This window comes from Marmota monax, unplaced genomic scaffold, assembly GCF_021218885.2.
Source record: "Marmota monax isolate L192 unplaced genomic scaffold, Marmota_monax_Labrador192_F-V1.1 WCK01_AAM20220418_F8-fsc00106, whole genome shotgun sequence".
Classification (NCBI taxonomy): domain Eukaryota; kingdom Metazoa; phylum Chordata; class Mammalia; order Rodentia; family Sciuridae; genus Marmota; species Marmota monax.
In genome coordinates, this window is record NW_026695218.1 from 459,811 (window position 1) to 479,199 (window position 19,389).

The 19,389-nt window shown below is 39.6% G+C and overlaps 1 protein-coding gene across 1 annotated transcript in view; it reads right to left on the reverse strand.

Annotated features, from left to right (window-relative positions):
* The window catches only part of Ctnna2 (catenin alpha 2), a 1,018,251-nt gene that overhangs the window by 458,920 nt on the left and 539,942 nt on the right, over positions 1 to 19,389 (reverse strand). The window lies entirely within an intron of this gene.

Consider the following 19,389-nt stretch of genomic DNA (forward strand, 5'->3'; position numbering starts at 1 on the left):
TTTCCCTGCAAATTAAGCAACATCTAACATACAAAAAGTGATAGAGGGATGGGAGACCTGAGAAAACTGACTTGAAACTACAATTGCATCAAGACTATTAGGCTATTTGGCCTGACTTTGTTCTTATAGCACATCTTGACATTCACAGGCTCATCTGCCTCATCCCCCACATGCACAGAGCAAGAGTCAAACTGTCATTTTGCCACCTTCTCTAGCATATCCACTCTCTTTTGCAAACAAACATCCGGAGTTTAGACAGCATTTTTTATTTGCATCTTTCAAAATGGGAAAAATCATCCCTAATAAAACTACTATCTGTCTAAATGTTTTATGTCATGATGATTTGTTGCAGTTAGGAAACATGTGACCAGATGGGCACTATTCTTTACCTCAAAACTAGGATTCTTCAGGGACTCAATATGATAGAGTATTCTTTGCATAATGTGTTTGCAGGATGAGCACAGTTGGTTTTCAAGTAAAGCATATCTGCTAGCTTAGGCCATTAATCACATTGCTAAATAAATAAATGTGTAAATAAATATTTAAAATCTGAATTAAATCTTGTTTTTAATAACATTATTTTTTAAAAAATCACTTGCTAATTCCCCAGCCAAACAATTGGCTCAGTAGTGCTACGAATCAAACATAGATTTAGAGGCAAAAGCCCTGAGCCCCTTGCTATATATCTGCAGGTCAATACTGGAACCATGAGACCATCTTTAAGGAAACCTAAAAATAGAGGATGAGTAAATCATGGGGAAACCTTATAGCAAAACAATATACTGTCACTCAAAATAATGTTGCAGAAGGATATTTAATAATATTTTAAAATGTTCAAGATATTAATGCAATACAAAACAATATACACTCCGTGACACAAATTCTGTGTGCATGTGCATGTGTATGTGTGTATGAGATTTCTGTTATATAAATAAACCAAAGATAGCCTCTGTGCATTAGCCCCAAGGTTTTACACTTCTTCACTGCAAGCTGAGACTCATTAGCTCAAAAGTCTGCTGGCACTCAACTCAAATTTTACAGATCCAATTGTTTTAAACATAGTCTAAATACATACATGTTTTGCCATTTAGAGAGTGCTTGCTTTCCACACCTCACCAATCTGCAACCAGTGCCTGTAGCCATAGATAAACCCTGAGCCAATAAAACCCCAAGCCATTTCCGGTCCTCTGAGAGGTCTGAGCTAGAGACCTCCACTTCACCACTCCATGACATCACCTAAGCATACATAAGCTCTCATCTCCGCCTGCCTCATGGGTTCCTTGCCACATTCTCCTTTCCAAGTGCAATGACCACCTTTACCTCTAGGTAGACCCTGCTGTTAGGACACCCCCCACTCCCCATGCAAACCTGTCCAAGTGCCCAGGAAGGCTTGTGGCTGCTACTGCCACCTTGTGGTCATATCTTTTTCTTTGCTTTAGCTCTCAAATCCTTTCAACTCCTTACAATGCCACAGGATTTCCTTTCCTCAAGAGATGGAGAGAAGTTTGGCTACACTCTCACACCAGAAAGCCACGTTTCTCCAAACATCTTCAGTGTTTTTACTTCATTTTTACCTTTGTAGAAGCCAAGGCTCTATCCCTTTGGAAGACCCCATTATGCTTCACTTTAATTGACATAAATATAAAAATCAGTTCCTTTCCTCAACTTCCATACAAAACTACACTCCTACAATATGTATGAAATATACTAAACTGAATGTGTGAAGCACAGTTGAAAGGTGGTTACTTTCAGCAGTGTAAACAATAATATTCAACTGAAATCATGTGTTGTTCTTGGAAGTCTTTTTCTGACTTTCACAGGTTCCTCACTGGCCTTTACCCTTCCTGTTTTCTGATAGATTACCTCTCTTCACCATCTCTTCTCTGCTTCACCCCACTTTCATGCTCACAACGATTCTTTGATCCCATGCATTGTGCAGTCTTAGTTGGAAGAGGTAGGATCAACATCGGTATCAGAATGGAGGATGAAAAGAGAACAAGTGCCCAACAAGACCATCTTCGTGGTGGATTTACCAACTTCCAAAGAGGGAAATAGGGATAGTTATTACTTATTTATAATAAGTATGTAGTTTTTGACAGATATGATAGGAGAAAAGGACATAAAGTTGTAAAGTCAAATAATCTCGTGCAAAATATGAAAAGTGTAAGCAATCCAAAGCAGTTGGGCATCCAGGAAGAGACTTTCAAAGATGAAATTACCATAGGATCATGGGGGAGAATAAACACCCAGGGCTAGGCTGCCCAGGAATGTGGTGAGCTGGAGCCAGGACCCGGAACTCCTGGGGAGGGACATGTTTTTAAGGTATGGGATGGTGTGGGGGGAGGCATATTTTAGAGGAGAAATGTGATCTGTGCAAAGGAACAAATGGAGGAATTCTTATGGAATTTGAGTAACCCAATTTGACTGGAAAAACAGCAAAGGAATAAAAAGGCTAAGAGAAGCAAATGGCACTAGAATAGGTAGACCCTGAGATAACAGGCTAAGGTAATATAGTGGTTTTTAACCCAGAGCTTCCCTAATTGAGAGTATGGGAAGCTCTCAATGTCCATCCATAGACTCCAGTTAAGATGCTTCGCATGACTCTGAAAAGGGTTAAAATCTGCTAATGTGGGGACTGCAGTTGTGGCTCAGTGGTAGAGTGCTTGACTAGCATGCGTGAAGCACTGGGTTTGATCCTCAGCACCACGTAAAAATAAATAAAATAAAATAAAGGTATTGTGTCCATACAGAAGCAAAAATAAATAAATGCATCCACTAATGTGTAAGATTCCCTTGCCAGAGCACTTAGAATTCTCTCTCCTTAATCTTTGTGTGTGTGTGTGTATGTGTTTTTAATCTATACTTCTATGTATCTATCTATCTTATTTTTCTGTCTGTCTCTGTCTGTCTGTCTCTCTCTCCCTCTGTCTCCCAATAGCTCTTCAGGAGTTAAAAATCACTATTTTCATTTGCAAGTTTTCCCCAAATCCAAGAACACTTCTATGTTATCTCTGCAGCAGAGACCACCCATAATACCATCTTTGAGACCAAGTTTGCCGTCACTTCAGCAACCATCCCCCACTCCCTCCTGACCACGTTACCATCTATTACCAATAGTACCTACAAGACTGAATAGCATTTCAGAAAACAATCGATCTTCCTAACACTCCAGCTCGCCCCTCCCCCACACCAAGTGTGAGCTGGGGCCCTGCTCAGATTTATGGAATGTAAGGGCCTGTGATAACTTATCAGTCTGGGTGAGAGAAGTCTATTACCCTCCAACAATACATCAAATGGTTTTCATCTCAGCTCCGCACTCCATGTCAGAGAGCCCACAGCAGGAGTGGAGCAGTAAATTCACTCCAGGGTTAATAAAACTTTGTAGTGGGCAATGATGACAGACAAGGTCTTGATTGCAACATGTGAGATGGCAATTTCTAAATGTGTAACTAAATCCATATTTCAAAGTAAAAACTTAGAGAAGCTTTCAAAGGAAAGCATTCAACAGAACGGAATTCTACAATTCACAGCACAGAATGGGGGGGGGGGGTATGTTTTCTCAGAACTTTATTTGCCATCTCTCCTTCCTTCCTTGCTACAATTCTCTATATAATGTGTTTTGTCCTCTAGCTTTTCAAAAAAGATGGGGGTCATTTTTCTTTCCTATGATCCACTCACAAGTAGAATATAGTACCAATGAGGAAAATATAAAAGTGTTATAGAGAAAGTCTCAGGGCCTATATTAAAGTGATGTGAATTTTCTTGGAGTAGGCTGAACAATGGCTGCCAACCATTAGATCCTAATCCCTGCAATATTTAAATTTCACCTGATCTGGTAAAGGGTCTTTGCAGACATGATTCTTGAGATAAGGGAGCTTATCTTGGATTATCTGGTAGGGCCCGAAATGTAATCATGTGCATTTTTATAAAAGAAAAGAAAGAGGAATATTTCACACAAACAGAAAAAAAAGAAGGCAATGTAGCCATAAACATAGAGGTGGAGTCATATGGCCTATGAATGCAAGTAGCCATCAGAAGCTACAAGAAGCAAAGCATAGATTTTTCTCCTAGAGATTTTAGAGGGTGCTCAGACCTGATCACATCTTCCATTTCGGTCCATTGAACTGATATTGGACTTCTGGAGTCTGAAAATGTGAAATGATAAGTTTATGTTGTTTTACTCAACCAAGTTTGTGGGAATTTGGTAATTTGTTATAGCAGTCACTAATGAGCTAATACACTCTATAACCATTGTATAGGACATTTATCAAAATTATCCAGGGAAATTTTCTGGCTGATCATCATCCCACTGGTTGCAGAGTAGATTCAAATGCAAAATTACCTTTCAAGGAAGAGTGGAACAACAATCTGTCTCATTGCAAAGTCAGATCAAATTAGAATCATCTCTTCCACTGCTCCAAAGGGTTAAACATGTTTATGAACTTACAGGGAAAGAAGAGATTTATGATATTGGCTGGGTGATTTTTTGGGACTACCAAGAGGATATAGGACAACTATTCCAAAACTGAGTAAGGAAGAATATGTCTGGAAGACAGGAGATCCCTGAGGGCATCTCTTGGTATTGCCATCCCTTGTAACTAAAATCCTTGGGAAACCACAACAATCAAATCCATACAGGGTTACAAATGGCCCAGACCCCTCAGGAATAAGCTTAGGTCCCCAACCAAGTCAAAAAAAAAAAAAAAAACTATGAACAGCTGAGGTGCTTGCTGAAGGAACAGGGATGAATAAAAGGTCAATATAAATACAAGTGTGACCACCTACAGAAATGAGGATGGCTACTGTCATGAGTTTTTCTCCCTTATTTCAATATGAATTGTTGTCTGTGTGTGTGTGTGTGTGTGTGTGTATAAGCATACATGTATTAAGCAAATATCTGTTTTATTTTTTATTCCTTTATCATGTAACATAATATGAAATGTAACATATACAGATATATAAAACACTTCATATCAGTATTTAAATATTGTTATTTTACATCATAGTATTTAAGTTATATGATATCAGGACAAGGGTAAACATCACTCATTGACTTTACATCCTCTTTTGGAGAAGGGATTAGTGCATTTTGGCTGTATACAGGATAACTGTGTCATGCTAGGTAGAGTAATGATGTTCTATTGTTTTAAGTGGAGATCAAGCATTTCTATTTATTTATTTATTTATTTAGATATGGGGGATTGAACTCAGGGGTACTCCATCACTGAGCCACATCCCCAGCCCTGTTTTGTATTTTATTCAGAGACAGGGTCTCACTGAGTTGCTTAGTGCCTCACTTTTACTGAGGCTGGCTTTGAACTGTCGATTCTTCTGCCTCAGCCTCTGGAGCCACTGGGATTACAGGCATGCGCCATCACTCGTGGCTGAAACACGCTTTAAGGAGATAGATGCATATGCATGCCAAGGTGACAAGAAGTGAACTTTTGATGGTTAAGTTTGTGTGTCAATTTGAATGGGTGAAAAGATCCCCAGATAACTGACAAAACATTATTTCTGGATGTGTCTGTGAGAGTGTTTGTGGAAACAGATTAGCATTTGAATGAGTAGACTGAGTAAAGAAGATCTGCCCTCACCAACGTGGGCAGGCATGAGGAAAGCATCCAGTCTATTCAGGATCCCAAAAAACCAAAAGTGTGATGAAAGGAGAAAGCACACATTCATATCCCCACCCCATCCCTCCCTCTTTCTCTCTATTTGAGCTAGGACACGCATCTTCTCCTGCCCTTGAACATCACAGCTTCTATTCTAGCTCCTGGGTTTATTTTCCTACCCCCCAGCTCTGGTCCCCTTCCCACATTTGTTCTCAGGTCTAACATGGAACTCTTCAGCCTGCATAGTTGTGTGAACCAATTCCCAATTCCCATAGTAAATCTCTCTCTCTCCACCCACCCCTGGAATATATAACATATATATTCATATATGGTCCATAGATCATAGCTCATTCTACTTGCATCTAGTCAAGGGTATAGGGATTAAATCTTATAGAAGAATGTAAAAAAATGTTTGTGGTGGTACTATAAGAATAACTATGAGACTTAGCATCATCCTGTTTCAAAATAAAGAAGAGCTGATAATGTAGCTCAGTGGTTGCCCCTGGGTTCAATCCCCAGTATAGAAAGAAAGAAAGAAAGAAAGAAAGAAAGAAAGAAATTAACTTCTAGGTTCCTGAGTCCATGAAACAATTCCAATTGGCTAATACTTCTTTTCTTTCCTCTAATCCCACTCCCCAACTGCCAAAAAAAAAAAAAGTTAAAAATGAATAGTCAAAAACCTCAGTATCAAAAAAAAAATGCATTGTAATTTGGCAATGGCCTCCAATCACATACTTGGGTTTTCAGCATCAAAGGGAACTTGTACTATTTTAATAAACAGTAAGATGAAAAGCAGTGAGCCAACGAAGCGTGACAGGATTAAAAAAAATCATAGCAATGTGCAAGGAGCTGCAATTATATTTCCAGTTAAAGAGAGATGGAGGAAGTTCAACTCCATTTTCAGCAATTTGCATGTTTCCCACAAAGAGCTTCGTTCTAGTTAATGGCCAAGATGATAAAGAGGAAAAGCGCGACCTCCTGGTTACCTAGTGCTACTCTCTGCAGGCTCTTCGGGCACTTCAAAGCACTTGGCACTCTCAATTCTGCTACTTCTCTTATAGAAAATGGCCTGCAGGACTGTGGCTACAAGCAATACAGTAAGGTTGCTCTTTGATAATCCTCAGCCTCTACCTGCTGGGTCCATCTTCTGCCTCTCTCCTTCCATCTGCCAGTGCATATATGCTTTCTCTCATTCTTCATATGAAAACAGGTGTATCTGTTATCTCCCACTGCATAAGGAATCACCCTGCTTGGAGCAACCACAAATATCTCTCTCTCTCCCAGTTTCTGTGGATCAGAATCAAGGAGCAGCCTTGCGGAGCAGCTGTGGCTTAGGGTCCCTCGTGAACATGCAGTGCAGATGCCAGCTAGGACTGCCTTCATCTCAATGACTGCCTTCATCTCAATGACTGCCTTCATCTCAAGGCCTGACAATGTCCACTTCGAAGATGGTTGGCTTACGTGAGTGGGATGTTCATACCCGCTGTTCACAAGAGGCCTTGGGTTCTAGAAGCATGGAAGCCTCCGCAGGCTTAACTAGCTTACAAACATGGCAGCAGCCTCTCCCCAGAGCAGTGACCCTAGAGAGCAAGGCAAAAGATACAATCTCTTTTCTGATTAGCATCCTACATCATATTCCATGTATTTTTTTTTCTTTTCCATACGTTTTATTTAATTTTTTTTTAATTCTGACAATTGTTTACATGGACAAACTTAGCACTGAGGAATTAATCTACCAGGAATTGAATTAGAAATAAGGAAGCAAAGATTGTTTCTTCTCAAAGAACTATATTGTGTTTCTACAGCTGAAATTTCATATAGAAGTTTTAAGAAAGATAAAGCAAATGAAACTAGGATAATTTCAAGATTATTTTCGCATCATTATGTTTAATTGACAAACAAAATGGCATATATTTATGGGGTATAACATGATGTTTTGAAATATGCATATGCTCTGGAATGGCTAAATTAGACTAATTTACATAAGTGTAACTTCACAATTTTTGTGGTGACAACAGTTAAAAATTACTCTCTTAGCAATTTTAAAGACTGTGGTACATTGTTATTAACTATAGTCTCCATATTGTAGCATAGACCTCTTATTATTCTCCTGTATAATGGAAACCTTGTGTCCTTTGATCAACACCTCTATAGACCTTACCTCTGACTCAGCCCAGGCAAGTACCATCATTCTATTTTCTGCTTCTATGAAAAAGTCCAAACTATCCTGTTATGGGAAACTCGTGGTAGACAAATATGGTATCTTTGACAGCCTGCCAACCATAGTCATGTGACTAAGTCAACTCTTAGCATCCAGTCCAGCTGCGCCACCAGCTGTGAGCTTCATGATAACCAACCAGCTGAGTACAGCACAACTGACAACCCACAACAGAACATGAGCTAATATCTGATTACTGTTTTAGCCAAAAACACTAATTAACATAGGCTAAAAGATGGTTCCGTGGTGTTTCTCAAAGTGTGGTCCATTTTCAGACCACCTCTAGTAGAATTATCTGGGGTCTTGTTAAATGGCAAATTTCTAGGATCAACCCTGAGGGAAACTGAATCACCAAAACTGCAGTAATGGACAAGAATTCATCCTTTTAAACAAGTTCCCAGATGAATATTCTGCATGTGAACATTTGATAACCCAGCCTTCATGTTTTACTGGGTTCAAAGAGCATGTGTCCACTTAGAATGGGGCAAAAAGGATTTGTGTATTAAGAAAATTACATTTTGTTAGGTTTTCCCTCTCTTCCTTCTTCTTCTTCCCCTAACCCCATATTATGCATTATTACTCTCGATTTCCAATAATCGGAATATCTTTCTCCTTATTTTATTTGCCTTTTTTTTTTTTTTTGCTGGTTTGATAGCCCACAGCCTTGATAGTGTAGCCCAGACCACAGAATGATCCCAGTGGGATGAGGGGGGGAGCCCTCAGAAGAGATCCATATGGAATAACTAGAGGAAGGGAGACTGTGAATCCCTATACTTTTGAAAAGATAAAATGCTAAATAGTCTATCATCCTGGGATGGAAATAGCAGTTGTTACAAATATAAATTCAGTATTGAAGCTCAAGAGAAATAAATGTAAGACAGGTTATAATGAATGTTCAGATTTATCAATCCTGCAAGATACACAATGCCATAATATGTATCTAATTAAGAGTTTGTATATTTTTCGAAGGACCTTCAGAATATTTTCAAGTATGCACTCCATCTTCCTAGTCCTCTGATATCTTCAAGGAAAATACTGTACATCAGGTTCAGTTCTAATTGTAGATAATTATTTTAAGGGTGCCCAAAGGTAAACTCCATACAAAATAATAATAATAATTTAAAAATTTCTCCATTCCCAATCTACCAGAGATTCCTAAATATTATAAAATATTATAAGACTTTTTTTTTTCCTTTCAACAATTATTTTTGTGCCTTTGCTGCATTTCAGGATGTTGAACAATGCAGAGAACATAAATATAAGCTCAAAGCATTCATAATCTGATGAGGAAATGAAGGTCAGTATGGAACATGTGGAATTGGGAACATATGGACTGCCTTAAGAGGGCAGAAAAAAAGAAATAAGGAGGAAGGGAAAAGAGTAGAGGAAGGGAAGGAGATGGGAGGAAAAGAAAAGAGCCAGTTTTCCAGTCATCATAAAGGCTGGACCTTGTACTAAGGAAAGATGTGTAGGTATCTTCCATTCAGAGAAAGGAAACAACACAAAGGTGTGAAAGAATGTGGCTCACATCAAGAAGTGCAAATATTTGAGCATGTCTTGAACTCATGGTGCTTAAGGGGAGAGGACGTAATGAAAAACTAAATAAGCAGGAGTGCATCTAAGAAGATTTTTATGTGTATCACTGACAAATGTGATTCCATGTCCCCTAAGTGACATGGAATATGGAAAAAGGGGAGTTAGATCTTTAAGTTAAAGTATCAATGTTCTTGATAAAAATAAATGTGTTACCCAGGAGCATTGCTGCAATGTCAGCCCAAAAGAAACTGTTAAAACCTTTGCAAAAACTGGCTAATTGTCACTGCAACAGAGAGCCCTAACAAGGGCAAAGAGGTAACACTAACTGAATTTAACACTTTAAAATGGTTAAAGCGGTAATTTTTTTGGCAATTGAATTTTATTTCACTAAAATAGAAGAGTTGTTTTTTGTTTTGTTTTAGTAATTACAGGAGAAAACAGAAGGAGTAGAAAATAAGGTTACTTCTAGAAAGTTTCATTTGCAATTTTCTATGGTTTGACTTGGAAAATTTGAAAATAAAATATTCCAGAAGGAACAGAGGTTTTTTTTTTCTTTTTCTTCTTCTTTTTTTTTTTTTTTTTTTTTTTTGAGGATGAGAAGAATGAAAAGGAGCATTGTGAAGTTGAAGACAACATTCATCATTGTTCATTTCTTCTGAAACCAAACTGATGCTTATCTTGAAAGCCTTAAAACCACAGTGGCTATGTCAGCCTCTTCCAGAGTTTCTTTGAAAACCACACAGCAGTGAAGTGCAGGCCAACTGAGTGCCTCTCATATTATTTATATGCTCATTTCAGAAAATAGAAAAACGTTAATTGGGATTTCATTGCAGCTTCTCCCTACATTCCATTTCTTATTTTCAATAGTTTATCCCTATGCTAATCAATTCTTGAAATTTCAAGCCTCCCTTCCAAATGCTACTTCACTGATGCATTCATTCATCCACTCATTCCTTCATTCAGTAAAATTTAAAGAGGGTTTACAGCCTAGAGGCCACGTCCAAGGCCTGGGGACATAATCTTCCTCCCTCATGGAACTCTCAGTGTAAAACAAGAGAAAAAATTAAATATGTACAGTACCATTTGACTATGAGGGAAAGAGAAGGGATAGGGTAGAGGGAGGGAGAGAGAGGGGAGGACAAGGAAGGGTAATAGAGGAGTACAGTGACAAATACATACACAGAAGGACACAGTTGTACAGAAAAAGGAAGTATTCAAGTCCATGGGCTTGGGCAGGGGCCAGGATGACCAAGAACACAGCACAAAGAAGAACCATGGAAGCTAAGGCTCTTCCTTTGTCCTCCAATGGGTGAGTTAACTAGACTTATCTTTTTGTATTTTGTATTCTAGGGGTGTTGACTAATAACATTATCTCCTTTTACTCTGAAATGACAAGGCATGAGATTTTCTAATAATTGTTTGCTCATTGTAAAATGCTGAAAACAAACAAAATTTCAGAGACAGTTCTATTTTAGGAGTTTTCGCCCAAGAAGATACATTTCTTTCTCTTTTACTCTCATTTTTCTTTCGTCATGTGTTTTATTCCATTATCAGGAACAAAATACATACATAATTTTGTCTCTTATATTTGTATCTACTTTATTAATTAGAGCACATTCTATGTCATTAAACATTCTCTAATACATAATTTAACAAATACATTCTATATCTGCCATGTCTTAGTGGCACCTGGAAAACAGATTCTGAGACAGGTTTGCATACCTGAGCTCTGCTGGGGAGGATTCTCAGATTGCTGCTTATTAGGAAGACAGGGAGGAGGGTTGGGCAGAGAGAGAGCTTGAGATGTGGGTTGCAAAGGAGGCCTCAGGGAATTTTATGGAATGTTCTCAGCTCTGAAAGCCCTTCAGATTTGTCCCCAGCAACAGCAAAGGGGTCAAGCTTCTGTACCCCTGCACGAACTGGTCATTGGACATAGGTTGATGTAACCTTGGACAAGGCAGCTTCTTTCAACTCAAGACTATTAGAGCAGAGGGGCTTAGCTGTGAATGGTCACTAGAAAGCTAGAGGGTACAAGGGTCTTGGTCCTGAGGGGGAAGAATGGGTGGCATACCACAGCATCTAATACACTGCATATGTCACGTATCCTCTGTCCTATTTTTAAATATTTAGGGTATGTTTTGAAGGATAATAAGGAAGAGAAAGAGGGAGATCATTCCACATCAACAAGATCTGGAGGGTAAGAGCAACAATGTAAAGGCAAGAAAAATAAGAAATAGAAAAGAACATATAATTTCTCATGGTAGGCACAGGATTAAAAGCAGAGAGTGGTAAGAACTGACTAGGAGAGGTAGGATTGGGAGGAGCCAGAAATAGGAGACACTAAATTTTATTTTTGTTTTTTGCAGCACTGGAGACTGAACCCAGGGTCTCACACATTCCAGGGAAGTGATTTTTCCACTGACCAATATCCATATGCCCTTTTATTTTTATTTTGAGACAGGGCCCAGGCTGGCCTCTATCTTACAACCCTCCTGCCTCAGCACCCTGCATAGCTGGGATGGCAGGTGCGAAACACCGCGCCTGGCTGAATGATTTGCCCTATATGCACCAGATGATTATTTTAGGGGTCTAAAATTCTCTCAGCACTGGGCTGGGAACCTAAAAGTAGCAAAATTGGCACCAGATCCTCTGGCACTTCAACCACAATTTGCAGGAGACTCTCTAGTTATGCCTGCCTTTAGACAACTATGGCAAGAGCCCAGTCCAATGCGGGATCCAAAGTCCTGATCCATGTCTTGTCCCACTGTCCCACAAGGGTAGCCCCTACAGAGGTACAACTAAGTTCAGTGAGCCTGTTGAGGGGACCTATGTAAGGAAGTCAAGAACAAGAGGCTAGCACCCAAAAGCAAATATACAACTTGCTCCAAATACAAGTCAGACATCACAATGCCCTTCCCCCAGATGTGACTTTTCCTTGCTCATCTCCCATGTGGGCTGGCCAAGGCTGAGAAATCCTGGTCTAGACAGATAAAGTAGTAGTTTTCTCATCCAAAGTATAATCCCTTCTCCCCAATGATCAATTGATTGATTGGCTGATGTTTAAAAAGGGACGAGGTAAGCTGAGAAGAGGTAGCAGAAATTGATCAGGGGAATTTTTTTCCTGAAAGCCAAGCAGGGCCAGCTCAGTGGTGAGACTAAGTTCTGATCACCACGAATTAATAAAGATCTTGGCTGTTTGTTGGGATGACAGCCACTATGTAATTAAAAAATAAATAAAGGCCATTTGAAAAAAATAATAATAAAAAAAAATAAAGTTCTTGGCCTTAAGTCCAGAAATCCCCGCAGTGTAAGTTTGTCAGTCTTTATTAAGCCAGCAGCTCTGTGGTGGTTGAGAGCAGGGTGGGGTGGGCAGAAGAGCGAGTGTGTTGCCATGGTTACAAGAATAGATGCAACTTGCGTGGGTGCCATGATCATCTTGATTCTAGGAAGTTTATTTAGAGATAGGCTCATGTGTGATGGGAAGAAACAGCTCTGAATCTCTCAGAATCATTATGGAATCAGTGATTTGGACCCACCATCCTAAAGGCATGTTAGTATCTAAGCAACAAAAATATTCCTTGACATGTCTAGAAAATCCAGGGGACTCCTAAAAACCTGACACTTCTGGTGCTGGTGACTTACAGAGGAGGCTGAGAGGCGGTTTGCTCAAATTAAGAGATTGAAAACCTTGTGAAGGTGTAGTTGTGACGTTTGTTTATTTATTCACAATATGCTTGAGCTATAAGGGCCAGATGATGTTCTAAGGCCTGGGATGTTCTAAGTACTTGTTTCTACCTGTTATTCTAGGTGAGAAAGGTGAGCACATAGAATCTGCCTGTCATAAGAGTCTTGCTGCAATATATCATGAACCTGGTAAGGGCACCTGGACTATGTGCCACAAATCATAGGAAATAGAGGGTGAACCAAAGTCCTGCTTGAATATAAATACAGGGGGCTAACTGGACTCTTGCATTCCTAAATGCAAGAGTCTGTTCTGTAAATGCACAAATGCAGTGGCATTGTGCTTCTTAGCACATACTTTAAAAATACCCTATTTTCCATAACTTAGAATCACTTTAAAGGAAAAGAGTAAATAGTAGAAAGAGAAGACAAGAACTACCTGTTAGGAGCAAAGCCAATTAGAGAACGGACTAGATGCTAAAACTAAAAATGCTTTGTAGGTATTACATAAAGTGAGAAGGGTCAGAGAAGTTGCCTTTGATACATTTCTTGGTCAGTTGCAGACACAGAAGGACAAGTATTATCTTATATATGGAAACTAAAAACCAAACAAACCAAGAGACCTGAAAGTTGAAGAAGGACTATGAGGGAAAGAGAAGGGACAGGGTAGAGGGAGGGAGAGAGAGGGGAGGACAAGGAAGGGTAATAGAGGAGGTTGATATGATAAAGAACAGCATATGCATGTATGGAAGTGCTCAGTTGACCCCATCCATTGTATAACTATGAAACATTAATGATTCTAAGTTAAAAAAGAAAAGATGACTGGATGCATTTCTTGGACAGCTGCTTACCTTCATTACGCAGGTGAGTTAGAGTGAAGCAGAAAGAGAAGCCCAGAACTAGGCTTTGTGTAGTGCTTAGAAGTGGGGTCTGGGTGGGTCATTGTTCCCTCATAGTAGTTTCTGCATTCATGCAATGAAGGTGTTAAGCTGGAAGATCACCACTTCCAGTTGTAGAAGTCTAAGGATCTGTAGCACTTAAAGTAGCATCTTCTGTCAAAACAGCTCCCAAGAACCTAATTCCCTCACAAAGCAGCTGGGTGGTCATTAGTGTGTAGTTAAAAGGTAAGATTGCTTTTATCCCTGGAAGTACATGTCTTGCTGAGTTGGCAGTCATATAGACTCTTTCAGAACAAAAATAATTTTAGCTGTTTCTCCTTCCCACCTCACTGCGGCAGACAAAATAACTGGGAAAAATCAAAACAATACAGCAGGATTTTTCTGGGGAAAGCCCAGAATCATAGAGGAGGTGCTCTGTCCAGTCACCAGCTGCCCACTTTGTAGCACTCAACTTTCTCTTCCACAAATGAGATCTATGAAAACTGCCTGGGATTTTAAAACCCTGGAAACTATAAAAGAGCTAACACAGGTATATTCCAAAATGGAGTGCTCTCAGTCTTCTTCCCTCAAAATAACATTTTTGTGGGGGAAGCAGGGATGGTGCTGGAGATTAAACCCAGCACCTCACATATACTAGGTTAGCATTCTACCACTGAGCTGCACTCCCATCCAAGCAAAATAACTAGCTTTAAATCAGGATGACAAGAAGATCTGGTATTCTATTAAAGCTCTCGAGAGAATCCACAGAACAGATATTAGAAATGGCAAGGTTACACTTACAGATGCTGGGAAACTGGGAGAAAAAATAAACAACTGCTTCTAGAGACAACTCACTGTACATACTTAATCCTTAATCATGATCATGTGGGTTGTTTTCTTCTGGTAAGTGGATGAATCTAGGTCTATCTAGGAGCAACTAAGGGGATTCAAAATTCTTTAGGTAGCCCCTCCCCATTTTTAGTATAAAAGGTAGTATTGTTGTTTTTATTTGTTTCTTTAAAACCAAGGCTCTCATAGTAAGGTGAGAAGGAAAGAAAGAAAGAGAGAGAGAGAGAGAGAGAGAGGGAGGGAGGGAGGGAGGGAGGGAGGGAGGAAGGAAATCTTGTTTTTCCCCATTTTGGTCTTGTGATATAAAAGTATTGTAGCTAATCCAAATTTTGTGGCTCAGCAGTAGAGCGCTTGCCTAGCACGAGTGAGGCCCTAGTTTCGATCCTCAGCACCACATAAAAATAAATAAAATAAAGATATTGTGTCCAACTACAATTAAAACATAAATTTAAAAAAAAAAACACACATAAAACAAATCCACAGGTTTCTTCTTCCTTTTTTGGCCGGGGGGTGGTTATCAAAATGTCATTTTCTCAAGTTTATATACACATAAACTTCCTAATCTAGGTCCCTTCCTGTATTTGCTCCTGGTAGATGCTGAGGGGAGTTAAAGGATCAAGAAAGACAAACAAAAAGTAGGGCTTAGCACATAGGCGGCACCAATTGCCTCCCAACTTCTTCAGTGCTCCCTAAAATAGATGTCAAAGGGCTCCTGATGAATGTTAGTTCAAAGGTTAAAAAAAAGACTGGCCACACAGGGTGCTAATGCAAGGTGGAAGTGAACCCGTGTCCTCACCGAACCCTGGATTACCTGCAGAGTCCAGCCCACTCTCCTGTATCTGCTCCCCAGAAGCTTAGAGGTCTTCTCTTTTAGTTAGCATTTAGGGTCCCAAAATGTCTTTGCTATTCAAAGACCAGAGCATTCACACTACATCTGAATGGTATGTCTCAGAAAGTTGATTCATGGAAAATTATGAAATCTTTATTCTACAACAAGATGGCTGTTCCATCTCTCGCAGACTGGGAAATACCCAGGGATATTTTCAATAGTTGGAATAGGGGAACTATTAGGTGAAGAGCGGAGTGAGATCTGATCTAGGTAGAGTTTGGTTTCAGTCTTCCATAACAGGGAGTTTGTATGTTTCTTCTTCATCATATGGATTTACTTCATAAAAAGGATTATAGGAACTTTTAAAAGCCAATATGCATTTAAAGAATACAAGGGGTGCTACAGTAAGTCTTTTAGCCCACAATCTTCAATACCTTGTAAAATCTGAAAACCGCAAAGCACAATCCTGTGAAGACTGACAGTGACACCCTAATATCCATTCTCTCTTTAATGATCTTTACTTGGGGTAGGATCATCCAGTATAAAGACTCTTTCTACCTTTCTCTGCTGTTAAATATCCCATGTGACTAAGTTCTGGCCAATGGGATATAGGCAGACATGTTATATGAGACTTCTGCCAGCCTCATTTGAAGGAGATGCATGACTTTCCCTTGCTTTTTCTCTTTCCTGACAGAGAGAGTATGAAGATGAAGGCTAGAGATGAAACAACCCCCTCAGTTCCTAAAGCAGAAGGCCATATTGAGGATTTGGAGTCTCTGATGGTTGTGGTATTCACGCCAGCTGTGAAGTACCAATCCAACTTCTATGACAGTGAAACCTGCATATTTCTGCTTAAACAAATATTGTTTTAGATTTTCAGTCACCCATAGCTGAACACAGTCTCTCTACCAAGCTCTTCCTTCCAGGGATGTTCAGGATTTATACCTGTAACTTTCTAGCTTAGATGGTTGAGATCAGAAGTCAAAAACAGTTTTACACGTGCACTGGGTTTGGACCCACCTGGAATGCACTTGCACTCTTGAGATTAAGCCAGTTGCATTGGACTGCAAGTGGAAACACATGTTTTCATGGTCTCATATCTTTGCAAAAGCTCTTCTGCATCAGGGGTGACAAACTCAAGTGAAGCTGCTGGGCAGGGGACTGGGCCCATGTATTTGGGATTGTAACAAACTGGGGAGTGTATTCCCAGCCTAAAGAAGGTGGGCTCCTCAGTCCCAGCCACTGGAGCCTCGCCTTGCAGCAATGCAGACCCCATGAGAACAAGTCCTTCAGCTTTTGTGACTCACTGGAAATCTAGATTTTTCATCTGACATTGCTCAGGTTTAAAATTTAGCAACAGAGGTAACAATAATAAACTCTGTGGACCTGATAAAACGTGGTTTTAGTTAAAATTTGGTCCACTGGCCAGATGGTCACAATTTATAGTTGTGGGCATGGGGGAGGGGTGGTTAGCTATAAATTGAAGAGTTCAAATGCACATGTTTCCAACACACACACACACACACACACACACAAAGTCACTAGTGTGGAGAAAATTTAAACTGTTAGAAATGTGATAGAAATGTCAGAAGCACTCAAAACCAGGCTTGTAAAAATATGAAATAAAACTAAAATTTTATTCAACTTTGGATTTTGTAAAAATAGCATCCATCCCCTCCACCGTTATGCTCTTCACTGCCAATGTAGATGGTAACTGAAAACTAAGATAGCTCAGGTGCACCATCTGGAGGGGAGATTTACCCCACCCCACCCATGTCACCTGCTGGTACATAGAGGCACCACTGCCAGATAGCATGTCCTGTCTTCTGCCCCAGCACACCCACCTGGTAACAGAAGTCTACAGATCAGAGGTCCAGGGCCCCCACTTTTGGAAAGGCCCTTTACTCATTTCAAAGGGCGGCAAGGTCCCCAGTTCTGACACCTCCTCATGATGTTAATTACACCTGCCCACTAGTCATACCCCTAGGGAATGCAGATGTGGGACTACAGACTAGGCTGTCTGCCAGAAGCCACAGCAGCCATCCTACTCCTGCCTGGCACATAACACTCCACTTCTGCAATTAACCTCGCCACCCCAGATCCTTCCTGCCAAGAAAAAATGCCAAAGGCATTAGTACACAGCAGGCAAAGCTCAGCCTGGCTTCAGGGTTAAGGAATCACAGCGTTTCTGGAATTTTTACTCTAGGTAAAATTCACTCTGTAACCACCATGTGCTGAAACCATTCTCAGAACTACTTCTAAATAGTTTTGACCTCCTGGATGAGGGTCCCTCTCAAATTGTGACAAAAGCAAATGCTAATGCAAACCCAGTTGGAGTTTTTATTCCAGTTAAATAAAAGGCTCCCTAGAGGCTTAGAGCTTAAGATCCAACCACTTAAGAGGAAGCCATCTAGGTTGGGGCCCTCAGAACCAATCAAATTCCAATTTGGTTTCATAAACTGAGCAACAGCACACAGTGTTAAGGGTGAATAGGCACTTTTTATTTTCCTGATGTCTCTGGATTGTAGTCACATGGGCTGCAAAGCTTTGCAAAGCACTGTTTGCCAGTGTATGGTCCACTTAACTAAACATATTCCTGCTGTGTGACTTTCTAAAATGAATATGTGCAAACAGAATGATTTCTATTTATTGGTATCCATTACAATTTAAGATACAATCTTTAAGCTTTAAAGCTTTAAAAATGCATATATGAAGATACATATGTTCATACCTACACATATATTTGCTGAGGAAATACTGTCAACCACATTGAAAAAAAATAAACATTGGAAAATGTAATAGGATTCCAGCGAATGTGTCATGTTACCCACTGTGTGAACAGAAGATTGCTAAATCCCTCACTACCCCAAGTGTGTGCAGTGGACCAGCACTGAGGGAGCTTATAAGAAGTATGGACACACAGGCACCAGGGTCCAAGAGTTTGCTAAAGTGCTGAAGCCCAGAATAAGTCAGAATTAGAAAGTGCTTTTTAATAAAGTCTGAAGGACATTTCCATGCACTGATTACAGTTGGAAAAGCTGCATTCCAGAGATAACCATAGGTGCTATTGTTGGATACATGGTCCCTGTCTGAGAACAACTGGAGAGAGAACAACTTGATTTAAGTCTTAATTATACCATTTAACAGGGATACTTGATTTCTCAGTTTTCATCATCTGTTAAATGGGAATAACAACACATCTTAAAGGATTGAGCTATTTATTTACTTAGTAAACTGGAAAGGATTGTTTAACTATAAGATGATCTTAATATTCTCCACCTGTATTCACAGACATGTGCACGCACATCTTTGGACCACTTCTTGAAGAAAAAAAAAAAAAAATATATATATATATATATATATATATATATATATATATCTCACTCTGGTGGAAATCACCTTGAAGATATCTTAGGAGTGTTGACTGGAACAAAGGACAGAAGTATAAGTGACAAATGATTTGCTTCTAAGTATAAAGATAGGCCATAAAAAGAAATCCCAATTCTGTCAAAGTCTAGAGCAAAATCCTGAATGCAAAATATTACAGAGCAAAGTAAATACTGAAAAAAAAGAAAAAATAAACTTTGATAGGTATACTCCTAAAATATTAATTTATCACCCTATACAAGCCCCCAGATAAAAGACAAAGGAATAGAAATAAGGACAAGAAGAAAAAAATAGCCAAATATTGCCTATAATTACTTAGTTCAGCTCTGTTAGGTACCCAGAACCAAACACTATGCAGATCCTCTCTCCCATCTATAGGTACATCCATGAAATTGTTTT